The following is a 12,445-nucleotide window of genomic DNA, read 5'->3' on the forward strand; positions in this document are numbered from 1 at the left end:
TATATATATATATATATATATATATATAGTTTTAAAAATCAAGAATATTTTAAGCTCCTTAAAATTCAACCTGATGGGACACTTCCTATATTCATTCCGGGGAACATAAGATCGTGGTACACTCCAGGGCTTTCCAAAAATCCAGCCTAAGCATAAGTGAGTGGCAATCATCCAGCAACATGGGCCACGATGACTGGAGGGTGCCCTAGGTGGGCAGAGCCGTCTGGATCGTGGGCAGAAAGACAGAGAGAAGGTGGGACGGGAGTGCCAGGAAGGTCAGCCACGGTGTTGATGAACTGTGGAAGGACTGGGCTCTCCAAAGTCCTGGGCTTCGCTGTGCTCCTTCCTCCCAGCTCTAAGGCGCAGTGCAGATAACACACACAGTGCACGTGCTAGAAAGCAGCAGAAAGAGGAAATGTCCAGGGGCCTGCAAGTATTCCGCAGCAAGTTTCAAGACAAAGGTAGACTGGAGCTGGCCTTTACGTGGACTTGATATGGGCTAGTCACTCCAAAGAGAGGACCAAGAGGTAATGAGCTGAAAGTTTTTTTCACATTGCCAGTGTGTATGAGCTAGGAGAAGCAGCAAGTTTATTTAAAGCTATGCACGATAAACTCTCTTTTACATTTATTCCTTCAGTCAACAAATAGGCATTGACGGTCTACATGTGCCAGCTCCTGCACTAGGCGTGCAGATAATCAGGACAAGCTTTCACAGTTTACATTCTCGTGGTGGAGGTAGACTCCAAAAAGAGAAAGCAGGTTAAAGGGATAATTTCAGAACGTAATATTGCTCTAAGGGATATAAAACAGGGTGATGTGATGGGGTGTGACTCGCACAGTTTGTACAGGATGGGGTTATTTTAGATATGGGATCCAAGCTGACCCCTGAGACAGTGCTCCAAAGGGGGACCCACACTCGGAGATTAATACTCTGTAGTCGCTGTATCAAAATTCTTAATAATTTTATCTTTGACTTTGTGTTTTGCGAGTGATGTCTGAAGGGACACTGCAGCGTGCATCTAGGACAGCTGGGCTGGGGCACCAACACAGAGAACCTCGGGGTCGAGCATGATCCCCGGGAGCCTGTGAGGGTTTGTACTACAAATATCTTCATGCCCAAGGGAGCAGGACATTAAATAGCAAATCAAAAACACCATGACAGTCAAGAGAGAGACTGCAGAAGGAAGGAGCAAGCTTCTTTCCTCCTTTTAAAAGCAGGACACTCCTCATATTTTCATTTTACACGGGGCCCCCTAACTTATGTCTGTGGTCCTGCCCTGAGAAGGGACATTTGGAGCACAGGTGCGAGCATTCCAGGCAGGGAGAACTGCAAGTGCAAAGGCAGTGAGGTCCACGCAAACTCAGTGTGTTCACAGAAGAGAAAGCCAACAGTGGCAGCAACCTCCTGAACAGGGCAGAGACCAGAACCAGGTACAGGAAGGAGCAGCAGACCCAGGGGCTGAGGGAAGAGACCCATCCAGGAGCCCGGATCCAGGTTTCATCACAGTGTGATTTGGGTGTTAGTGCCTACGTGGAAGGTAGAGAACAAGCCCTGGAAGGAGTGGGAAATGGCAGGGAGAGTGGGGGGAACTAAGTTGTTGGAGACGCTGCCACTTCACTTCCCAAGTTTGCCTGCAAAGTCTTGGAGGACCCAAACATCTGAGATTCATCCAACACCTTCCAGCCCAGCTCTGACCCCAGGGAATTCCGTATTCTACTCCCAAGGCCCTTTGAGCTGTGGTTCCTCTGTCTTCTACATTGTCACTCCATAGTACACACTAAAGTGTGTGCCTGGATCTGTGTTAGGTGTGCAGCTCAGCCTGGATCCTCATTCTAGGCTCCTAGGTCCTCTTTTCCTTCTCAAACTGGCCACTCTAAACCTTATCCTGGGCTTGCCTCTGCCTTACGACTTCTCTCTGCCACACGCATCCAACTCTGCTACCCTCTCAAGATTCTACATAAATGACCCTTCGGAACCCTTGTGCAAACCCCAGACTAGTTTAGGTCTCTCCGTTGTAAGCTCACTTCTTTTGCAGCAAATGTATGGTGTGGTCATTTGATTACTACCTGTCTCTCCAAGTGGACTGTGAAGTCCTTGAGGACAGGAACAGGTCTCTTCCGCCTACAGTGGTGTCTTTAGCACCCTCCACAAGGAGGCACAGTGCAGGCTCAGTGATGAAGGGCTAGGGCAGTGCAGGAGGCAGGAGGATGAGCTGGGCCTTTGGAAATGCAAGAGATGGTGTGAGGAAAGAAGAGCCTGCCTAAGGATAGAACTACCCAAGTATAAAGGCAGAGAGGAGGGGAGAAATGAACAGGAGACCTTCCCTATTGCATGCAAGACCTAGAATATGAAGGTGCTAATGGAGTGGCAACCGGGGACAGTTGCCCATCGCTCCCATCTTGCCTGCATCTCCCGTCCCAGCCCTTTCAGATCGCCTCAGTGGGCTTCCTGGTTTTGTCCCATTCACCCTATAAAAAAAAAGTAAACCAAATCTCTACTCTGAATATGTGGGGTAAAGTACAGTGCCCTGGGCTGGTCAGAAAAATAGGAAAATTGTCTTTAAGTATCATATCACTCCGATGAGAGCATAAATGAAGAATAACACTGTGTGGTCGACAAGCTCTTAGATGGACCTCAGAACACCTCTGTGTATCACACGCTCATGCATCCCCTTCCCTTGAGTGTGGGACTTACTGGCTTGCTTCTAAAAATTAGAATATGACAGAAGTGATCAGGTGACTAGTCTGGGAGTAGGTTATAAAAAGACTGTGGCTCCTGCCTTAAGCACCCTCTTTCTCCTTCTCATGGATTGCTTACCCTGGGGAAAGCCAGCTGTCATGCCATGAGGCAGTAGCACTGTGGGGAGGGACTGAGGGCTGCCAGCAACCACAGGAGCAGGCTTAGAAGCAGATGGTCCCCACATGTTGAGCCTTCAGATGAGACCTCAGCCCCAGCTGACAGCTTGACAGCAACCTCACAGGAGATTTGAACCAGAGGTGCCTAGCAAAATCAAACCCAGATTCCTGACCCACAGAAACTCTGAGACAAGAAATATTTGTTGTGTTAAACCATTAAATTTGGGAGTAATTGGTTACACAAAACTAGATAATATACACTGTTAGTGCACCATTTCTCAACTCTACACCTGTGCTGAGATTTGATACCTCAGCACCAACAATATGCTAGATATTTTGACACATGGCACAGTGTTAGCTGGAATTCCTGCCTGATGGGGCTTAATAAGTAATAAAAACAAAAAGAAATGTCTTGCTGAGAAGTTTTTATAGCACTGGTTATTTGAGCAACATTTAGAAATCCATAATCATTACCACTATCCCTTCCTTAAAAAGAAACTAATGAAAGAAATGAATTTGGGAGTTTTGATTCCTTTTTAAAGAACATATTGAAGCAAGTGTACACAATATGTAATGCCAAGTTGACTTGGCCAATTCTTTCTCATCTCATATTCACAAGTTGTGAATAATCCATTGCATACATGGCCTTTGAAGAGCTTGCCTGCTTGCTTTCTCTCTCTCTCTTTCTCTTTCCCTCCCTCTCTCTTTTTCTCCTTTCCTTCACTCTTCCTTCCTTCCTTCAATCCTTCCTTCCTTCCTTCCTTCCTTCCTCCTTCCCTCTCTCCCTCTTTTGCTTCCCTTCTTTTCCCTCCTTCTTTCCTTAATATTATAGGTGAAACATTGGTAGCCCTTTGTCCATTGAATAAAGCATCCCTAAATCATGGCAGTGCTCAACCTACCTTTTTAACTTGGGCATCTTTCCTAACACATACATACAGAAAATGTTTAATACAAGCAAGAAAACTGATTCCAAAACATATATTTAACTTAATACTAACCCAGCTCTACAATATATTAAGTTCCTTAGAACTGTGATTCTCAAATTTTATTTGTACAAATCACTTGAGGATTCTTGTTAAAATGTAGACTCCTATTCAGTAGGTCTGAGAGAGGGCCTGAGATTTTGCATTTCTAACAAGCTTCCAGTCAACGCCTATGCTGCTGGTCCCTGGACCATACTTCAAGGAGCAAGGTCTCAGATGGAATTGCTCCTTTTTTCTGGGCCTGAGTACCTGTAACTGTAAAGTGAAGGGCTGGGTTCATTGACCTCTTAAATTCTATGACTTGTGATGCCTCACGTTTGTCTTTCTTTCTCCTCCCCTGTGTTCCCTGTCTCAGTATTTGGCACCAGCACCCTCCGCCACTGTCCTGTAAAATTTGCAAGTTGTCCTCTCTCAGCCTCTCCCTCACAGCATCAGCATGTGGGATCCATGTACAAGTCTCATCAATGTTACATCCTACATCCTTGCATCTCCACCCACCTCTTTTCACCTTTGCTTCCAGCCTCCACTCCTAAGCCCATGTGACTTCCTACCAAACCCAACGTCACCAACTTCCAGGGTCTTTTGACAAGGCAAATCTGAACGCATCATTTCTCTGCTTAAAGCCTTCAATAATTCCTTAAGGTGATCTGTGTGCAATTCTTAAAAATTCCAGGCCTGAAAACATTGTTCCCCAACTTTGTCAACCTGTGGATATGGCTTGCCTTGGGAAAGTCTTTCTGGGCCCTCAGAGTGGGTTAGGTATCTTTATTATTCAGTTTTTCAGCAGGCTGTATTTTTCCTTTATAGAATTTTTTACAGTTAATTAACTAAATCTCATGTGAGTGCCCAGTTTATGACTGGGCTGACATCCACACTCACACTCTGAGTCACCAGTCTATCCTCAGTGTCCTGCACAGGAAGGTCACATTTGGGCACACAATTAAGATTCTTTGAATGAATAAATATTTCCCACCTACCTTTAGAATTCCTATTAGATATCTCTACATTGCATCTATTAGTTTCTAACGCAAACTAAGGTCTTAGTTAAAGATTTGACCTTGGTCTCTCATAAGTGCCTAACACTCTCATGCCGTCTTATAGTTAGTGTACAGTTTCCTTGCTAGGAAGGCCGTGCATGCTGTGGTCAAGTGTGATAATCATTAGTGGATGGATGCAAGGGTTGTATGGCTCATATATTGAAGTTCCAAATAATTGACATTGGAATTCTAAATATTGACACAAACAACATATAGAGAACACGTGGTTTCCAGGCTTCCTCAGAACTTTAGTTTGCCTCTGTGTTTTTTTTAAACAGTGAATTAAAGAAGTAAATTCCTTGTCTATCAAAACCAGGACCAGCCCCAGACACAGACAAAATTCATGACCAAGAGGTGTCCATCCAGGAGGTGTGAGTGGAGGGCTGGGGAGCCCCACATTCATAATGCATTCCCAGTCACCTGAATTCCACCAGAAGAAATGTCTTTCTTTAGAATTTAGAGAGCTCTGTTAAAATGCAAATCAAATGCCCTTGGGATGGCGGAGCCATCCAAATTAGAGAAACACTTTGTCCTCAAATCAGAGCTATGCATAGCCACAGACAAAACAGGTGCATTTTCCTAAGAAAATCTGGTTTTTGTCCTACACTGACTTTAACATAATTTATATTTTAAACCAAATATGGAAATATTATAAAATAATTTCGAAATTTGCATGAATCTTCAAGTAAAAGAGAGATTGAAGGATATATTATGAGAGATACTAATTCAGTCCTAGGCTATTAAGAACCCACCTTTGGAATACTTAAAAAGCATAAGCAGGAAGACATATGGGAACATATGTTTATGTATGACTGATTCACTTTGTTATAAAGCAGAAACTAACACACCATTGTAAAGCAATTATACCCCAATAAAGATGTTAAAAAAAAAAAAAAAAAGCATAAGCAAAGCATCTTCTTTAACCAAATCAGTCAGCCTGTGGGGCTGGCAGTGGATGGCATGCACTTGCAGGGACAGTGTGTGGCAGGGACTGCTGTTCTGTACCGTCCTTCTTTTAGGTCATAGATCCTTCATTTTAACATTGGTCCATCACTAGCTATGACCAAGTCTGGATTTCCCAGCCTCCCTTGCAGCTAAATATGGCCCTGTGACTAAATTCTGGCCAAGGTGATGTAAGCTGAAATGTGAGGAACTGATTTCTGGAAAATTTCTTAAAAGACAACTGGCATGTGTCCTTTAGTGCCCGTCCTTCTTTTCCCTCTTCCTTCCTTCCTGCTGACTGCAGTTTCCTGAGACAGCTGAAGCTGGAGCAACCGGACACGGTAATAGGGAGGGACTGCATCCACACACTGGATGAATGAGACAGAAGAGGCAGGACTGGGCAGTCAACCCCAGACTTCCACAGGAAAAAGAAACAAAAGAATTATTAAAACAAGTAGAATTATTCTTGGTACATATTCACTTGCTTTGAGCAGTTTCTTAGCTATATCCATCTTGAAGGTCATGGCACTAATTCTTTTCCTAAAAAGTACACTTTCTTCAGTTTGGTCTTATTATTATCCTTTTATCTTTTTATAAAATTGCCTGCAACCTTCTTCAAAGTCACTTTTTATGGTTAATAAATTTTAAGGTATTGACATCTTTAAGCCATCTCAATGGACCATACTATTTTTAGTTGAAAAAAATTTTTTTTCTGCAGGTGCAGAGGTATACAAATTCTCCTAAGTAGAGAATATTGTCAATTCTAACTTTTCTAATTGATATGCGTAAATACTTCCACCCAAACTTTTACAATTTCTGTCTTGTTAACCTCCACTCAAAATACTTTTTACAAGTCTAACATGTCACACTGGCTAAATGTAGATGCAGCAAAATATAAGATTTCAAAATATCACTTCATGAGGGTTCAGGATAAAAATTTATCAAATTAAAAATAGAAATTCCTTCAAAAGAGTCTTCCCACAAGGCAGCTAAAGAATTCAAAACTCAAAATCTTGTGCATCATTTGAGCCCTCACTGGCTAATTTATTCAGTTCCTTGCTTTTGTAGGCATAAATTATAGATTCTTCCCACTTTCAGCTTCGTTTTCAATATCAATAATTTGTAATACTTGTAATCTCAATATGTGTAATAACTAAAATTTTTATGTTCCTTTCTTTAAATACTTTGCAGAACTTAAACTAATTTTGAACAAAATGCAACCAAAATTACAAGACTCACAAAAATATTCACTATCATTGTAAGACACTTAGGTTTATTTGCAAAGCAGCTGTGCAAAGGCTCAACCATTTCTAAAATTCAGCTGATGGTGGGCAGCAAAGAGAGAATATTTACTGCCTGATAGCCTCATTTTTTTTAATTCAACATCAACTTTATAAAACATTTTTGTAATTTAATTGTACATGTATTTTTAATTGCAAATTTTGAAAACTAAGCCTATTCTTTCGACTGGTAGAATATTGCAGTTTGAATGTAGTCATTACGTCTGCATCACAACCAATTCTAGTATAATACTTTTCTGTTCCATTAGTATCTTCCTTTAGTTAGGAACATTGTTTTGGCCAAAATGCAGTACTCCATCAAAATTTGCATTTGCATTATCATTGCAAAAACAACGTTTTTACCGTCTTTGTGCACATTTTAAACAGAATTTATAGTAGCATTTGTAAATCGTTGAATGAATTATCTTTGACAGGTTGAATTTCAAAAGTTTTATTTTCATTCCATAAATTGAATGAAAAATAATAGTTAATTGTTCTCTTTCTTCCTTTTATTTTTCCTATTGAGGTACTATATATATATAGTACTATACATATATATGGTTTATTCATTTATATATATATATATATATATATATATAAATGAATCTTACATGTGTTTTTACATGTATTCACCTTATGTGACCATCACCCAGAAAAAAATACAGAACATTTTCATTGTCCCAGAGAGTTCCCTCTACACACACACACCCAAACCCACCCCAAGGCAAACACTGTATGGAACTTCTATCACCATAGATTAGTTTTGTCTGTCCTTGAACTTCATCTAAATATAATCATACAATATGTACTCTTTTGTGGCTAGTTTCTTTAGCTTAACATGGTGGATTTGTATGTTCATTGTTATTATTGCATGTTCTCTCAGTTTCTTAACTGATGAGTAATATTCAATTGTATGAATATGCCACAATCGATTTATGCATTCTTCAGTTGATGGATATTTGGATGTTTTCATTTTGAGCTATTATGAGTAAAGATGGTATGAACATTTTTGTACAAGTATTTTGTCAACATATGCGCTTATTTCTTTTATGCATATACACAGAAAAATTAATGGCTCATGATTTTCTTTTCGAAGCATGTAATGACATTGATATAAAACTGATATCATTTCATTGCAAGGTTGTGCCAATGAAGCCAATGCATTAACAACCATCACTTCAATGTTCATAGATTCAAAAGAGAACTCAGTAGTAAAAATGAGCAAAAGTAATTTAGAACAGTCATTTGATCTAAATGAAAAGTCATGCTATACAGAGTGATATGTTAACATACTGTCTGCAGGTACACAAGGTAAATTGTTGATTTTAGGCACTCTCTTCCTCAAACAACTTCTGAAGTAGATGCTGTTTTTCCAACAGATTCGTGTCTGATTTCCATGGAGCCAATGAGATCATAGTGGTCCCCATGGTGGAGGGTAAATGTTGACAAACATTTTGGGAAGTTGCATATTTATCATCAACTTTTGAGAACTGGAAATTCAATACTTAATTTTTCATTAAACATGCACTTTTTTTTAGTACAATGCTGCTAAAAAGGTTGATTATAAAATAAAATGTTACCAAACAAGAAAATAAGTAAATAGTTATAGATTTATATCATATGATAAATGACAATAGACGTGGCAGCAACATTTAGATTCAGCAGGACAGTCAGCCTTTATTTCCTGTGTATACTTCATATACAACTAACGGTTTCCCACATTTCCCATGGACCCTGAAGACTGGAAGCCCAGTGGCTTTGTGCACCTTGCAGCTGAGCCATGGCACAACTGGATGGCACTAAGCAGCCGACAGGGGCAGCAGCAAATGCTTCTCCCCCTCCCTGCACTTGAAACCAGAAGGAATTAGTCCCTGGTTCCTGAGCACCTTTTACATTATCAATGGGAATCCAGCATGCTTTCCCCGAAAGGAAGGTATTGGTTGTTCACGGTCTGGAAAGGATTAGGAAAAGAGAGATTTGTTGTCCTCTTTCAGACATAACTACATGTAGTGTAGGACCTCTAGTCACTGCCCATGTGTGTCACACACTACTAGATGAGACTTTGGCAGAAGCTGGAAGTATGAGGTGGAGACCTACCAAACCCAGCTTATTTTAAGACAACCGTTAATAATATTTCCTCATTAAACAGTGGAGATCTGGGACCAATGGTAAACCATATAGGACCCCAGGACAATAGGCTTAAAATGGGACTACCAAGTTGAAAGGGAATTTTGTCCACCCTGCCTAAAGCAGAAGGTAGAACAAAGAAAAATATCCTCTTCCATTTTATCTAGAAATGTGAAGATAATCAAAATTGTCCCCTTCTATGGATCTCCTAGCCTAATATCACTCCCACTGTTATATTCAATTTTTATTTTTATTACTTATTTATTTATTTATTTATTTGCAGTACGCGGTCCTCTCACTGTTGTTGCCTCTCCTATTGCAGAGCACAGGCCCTGGACGCGCAGGCTCAGCGGCCATGGCTCACGGGCCCAGCCGCTCCGCAGCATGTGGGATCTTCCCGGACAGGGGCATGAACCCGCGTCCCCTGCATCGGCAGGCGGACTCTCAACCACTGCGCCACCAGGGAAGCCCTCAATTTTTATTTTTAATCCCAGGAAATATTGCATTTTTTCAAGAATTTTAATATTCTGTAAAACATATCCCAATAGTTAATTATGAATACTTCGACTTTCACTGTCATTTTCATCCTGTATTTCTTTCTTCCCCAAATTTGAGCCTATAATACCACAGTAAGCAATTCATGCTATAATGGTCATAATACCAAGAAAATAAATGTATTATAGACAATCATGTCCCCAAAGATAATAGGAATAGATCTAATTTAGAATCCAGGATAAACTGGAAGGTGAGGCTTTTCCTGAAAATTAATCAACAAATGTTGAACAGGTATAAGTTTTACTGATTTGCACTGTAGAAAAAGAGACAGTAGCAATTGGAGAGCTAGTGAAGTGAATTTCACTGTAGCACAGAAGAACATAAAAGAAACTTTTTCCCTGGGAATACAGCTTAATTTGTAACTCCTACTTTGAAAGTATGGACCACTTAACACTGTCAAAGTGCTTTGACTGATGAGTTTCATGGATGGGGTCAGGTTGACCTAACTGACTTCTTATTTTTGCATCATATGGACTACCTGTGTTTTTTGGGATAAATAACGCACATGCTGGTAATTCTAAACTACAAATTGGCCCGCATCACATCTGTGCTTTTTAGTAGCTCTGCATTACTTCCAGAAGAAAAAGTTAAACCTCCCTAGGCTGGCTCTTCAGGAGGCAGCCCCTCCCAGCTTTACAACCTCTTCTCTCCTCAGCCCCCTGCTGCTCTCCCACACACCTAAGTGCTTTACACACAGTCTCCCTCCATTGACCTGCCCATCTTTATTTGTGCCCACAAGGCTAACTCCTCCCTGACCGTCAAGATTTAGGCCATGCCTTACTTCATCTTGAAAACAGCTTCCAATGCCTCTTGTCCATCCCCAACCCCTCCCTGGGCCCTCTCTGCACCCCACCTGCTTGTTGTGCATCCCTGTTCACAGCCATCTGCACACAGACATCTATTAGGTGACTGTCTTGACTGTCACCCTTGGACTGGGAGCTTCTTGAGGTCTGGGCACCAGGATTGTAAACCTGGAAGCAAACACGAGCCTGGCTCAAGGCAGAAACATTCAGGAAATGTTTGATGGATGAAAGAATTTCAATAATGGTTCTTAACTGGCTTTGGTTGTATTAAAGCTCAAAGAACTGAATTAATTTGATTACAAGAATCATCTCTCATTTAACTGTCCAGGTCAGATTTCATCCAAGGCCTGAAGCTCTGTCTGTTAACATATTTCTTAGCTTACGCTATGGCTTTATAGTGTCCGGGCCTCTAATCAATTAGTATTGTCCAGCAACACTATTGGGATCACCCTCCAGACACCTTCCATTCTCATGTCTTCAAATGTGCCTAAAACAGAGTGACTTGGGGAGCAGGGACGAGGGGAATATTCTTCCCTTTTCAGCAGACCTTTCTCAGCTTCTGTGTATTATTGTAGCAAGAGACTCTGAGAGATGAGACCACAAACCAAAAGTTACACCCTTTTGGTCTAAAAGGTTTGGACAGACACTTAGTATTTCTGGAAGACAAAGAGAATCCGCAAACATGAGAATGTGGGAATGGATATTTGCACGCAAAGGAAGGCACGTTCCAAAAGCACATTTGCAGACCATGGTGTAAAATCATTTCAAACTTACCAATAAAAATACAGGTCAGACTCAGGGCTTTGACTGAAGTAAGGGACTCAGAAGAAGGCTAGGAGATTCATACTTCCATGGATAAGCAAAACAAAACATAAAAACAAAAACTCCCATCATCATTTCCCCTATACATCGTATTCTGGTACAGTTCCCACCTCTTAAAAGGAAACCTCAGTGAACACATAAGAAAAAAACATTTTTAATTTCATTCCAGTTTTTAAATGAGTCTAAACTAAAACAAAGATTTCATGACTCTCTCAGTCTGCCATGCGGATTTCCGCCTCTGACGAATGCCAGGAATCCTTGTGGCTACTTTAGATGTCCAAACCATTTATTAAGAAGAATGAGAGAGTGCTATGTTGGAATCCGGGCTCCAGAAAGGTAGCTGAGGCCACCATTCTGGCCACTGGCCAGAAGAAGACTTCTTGGCAACGGAGTAGGCAGTTTCAGGAATGTCATAATTGTTTAAACTCTCCTGTACAGTTTAAGAAAAGTGATTTTGAAGGCAAGGAGGTGCTATAGAGCTGCAAATACAGATGGAAGTATTTTCTCCACACAGTTGTATTATGCTGAAAATGAACACTAAAACCCAATAAAATGCTGCCATTATCCACCAGAGGCTTAGAGAGGAGCCAATCCCGTTCTAAGGATTATCAGGCCATTGGATTAGAGGAAGGAGAAGAATGAACTGAACATAAATTTTGAAAAACACACACTTACTGATGCCTAATTGAATGGTATCAGGCTTTTGGTGGAAAAAAAAAAGTGTTGACTGTGCACTGGACACAACTGTCTTTAAACCAAGTAGTGACAGGATGTTGAGAAAATTATCTCTTCTGGATATGTGTGAGTCAAGGTTTGAATACTGCTAGAATGCACTTGGATGAAGATATAAAGAGGTAGGAAAATAAGTAAGACCATATGATTAGGTGCCAGAGAACTGGAGGAAATACTTCTCAGTAACGGAGGCCATTCAGCCAGCTATCCAGACACAGTTACTGGAAGTCTGTTCCCAGGGCTTAGTACGGTGCCTGAAACACACACACACACACACACACACACACACACACACACACACACACACA

This window comes from Aethalodelphis obliquidens, unplaced genomic scaffold, assembly GCF_003676395.1.
Source record: "Aethalodelphis obliquidens isolate GAN/ISIS:26980383/991018 unplaced genomic scaffold, ASM367639v1 scaffold88, whole genome shotgun sequence".
Classification (NCBI taxonomy): Eukaryota; Metazoa; Chordata; class Mammalia; order Artiodactyla; family Delphinidae; genus Aethalodelphis; species Aethalodelphis obliquidens.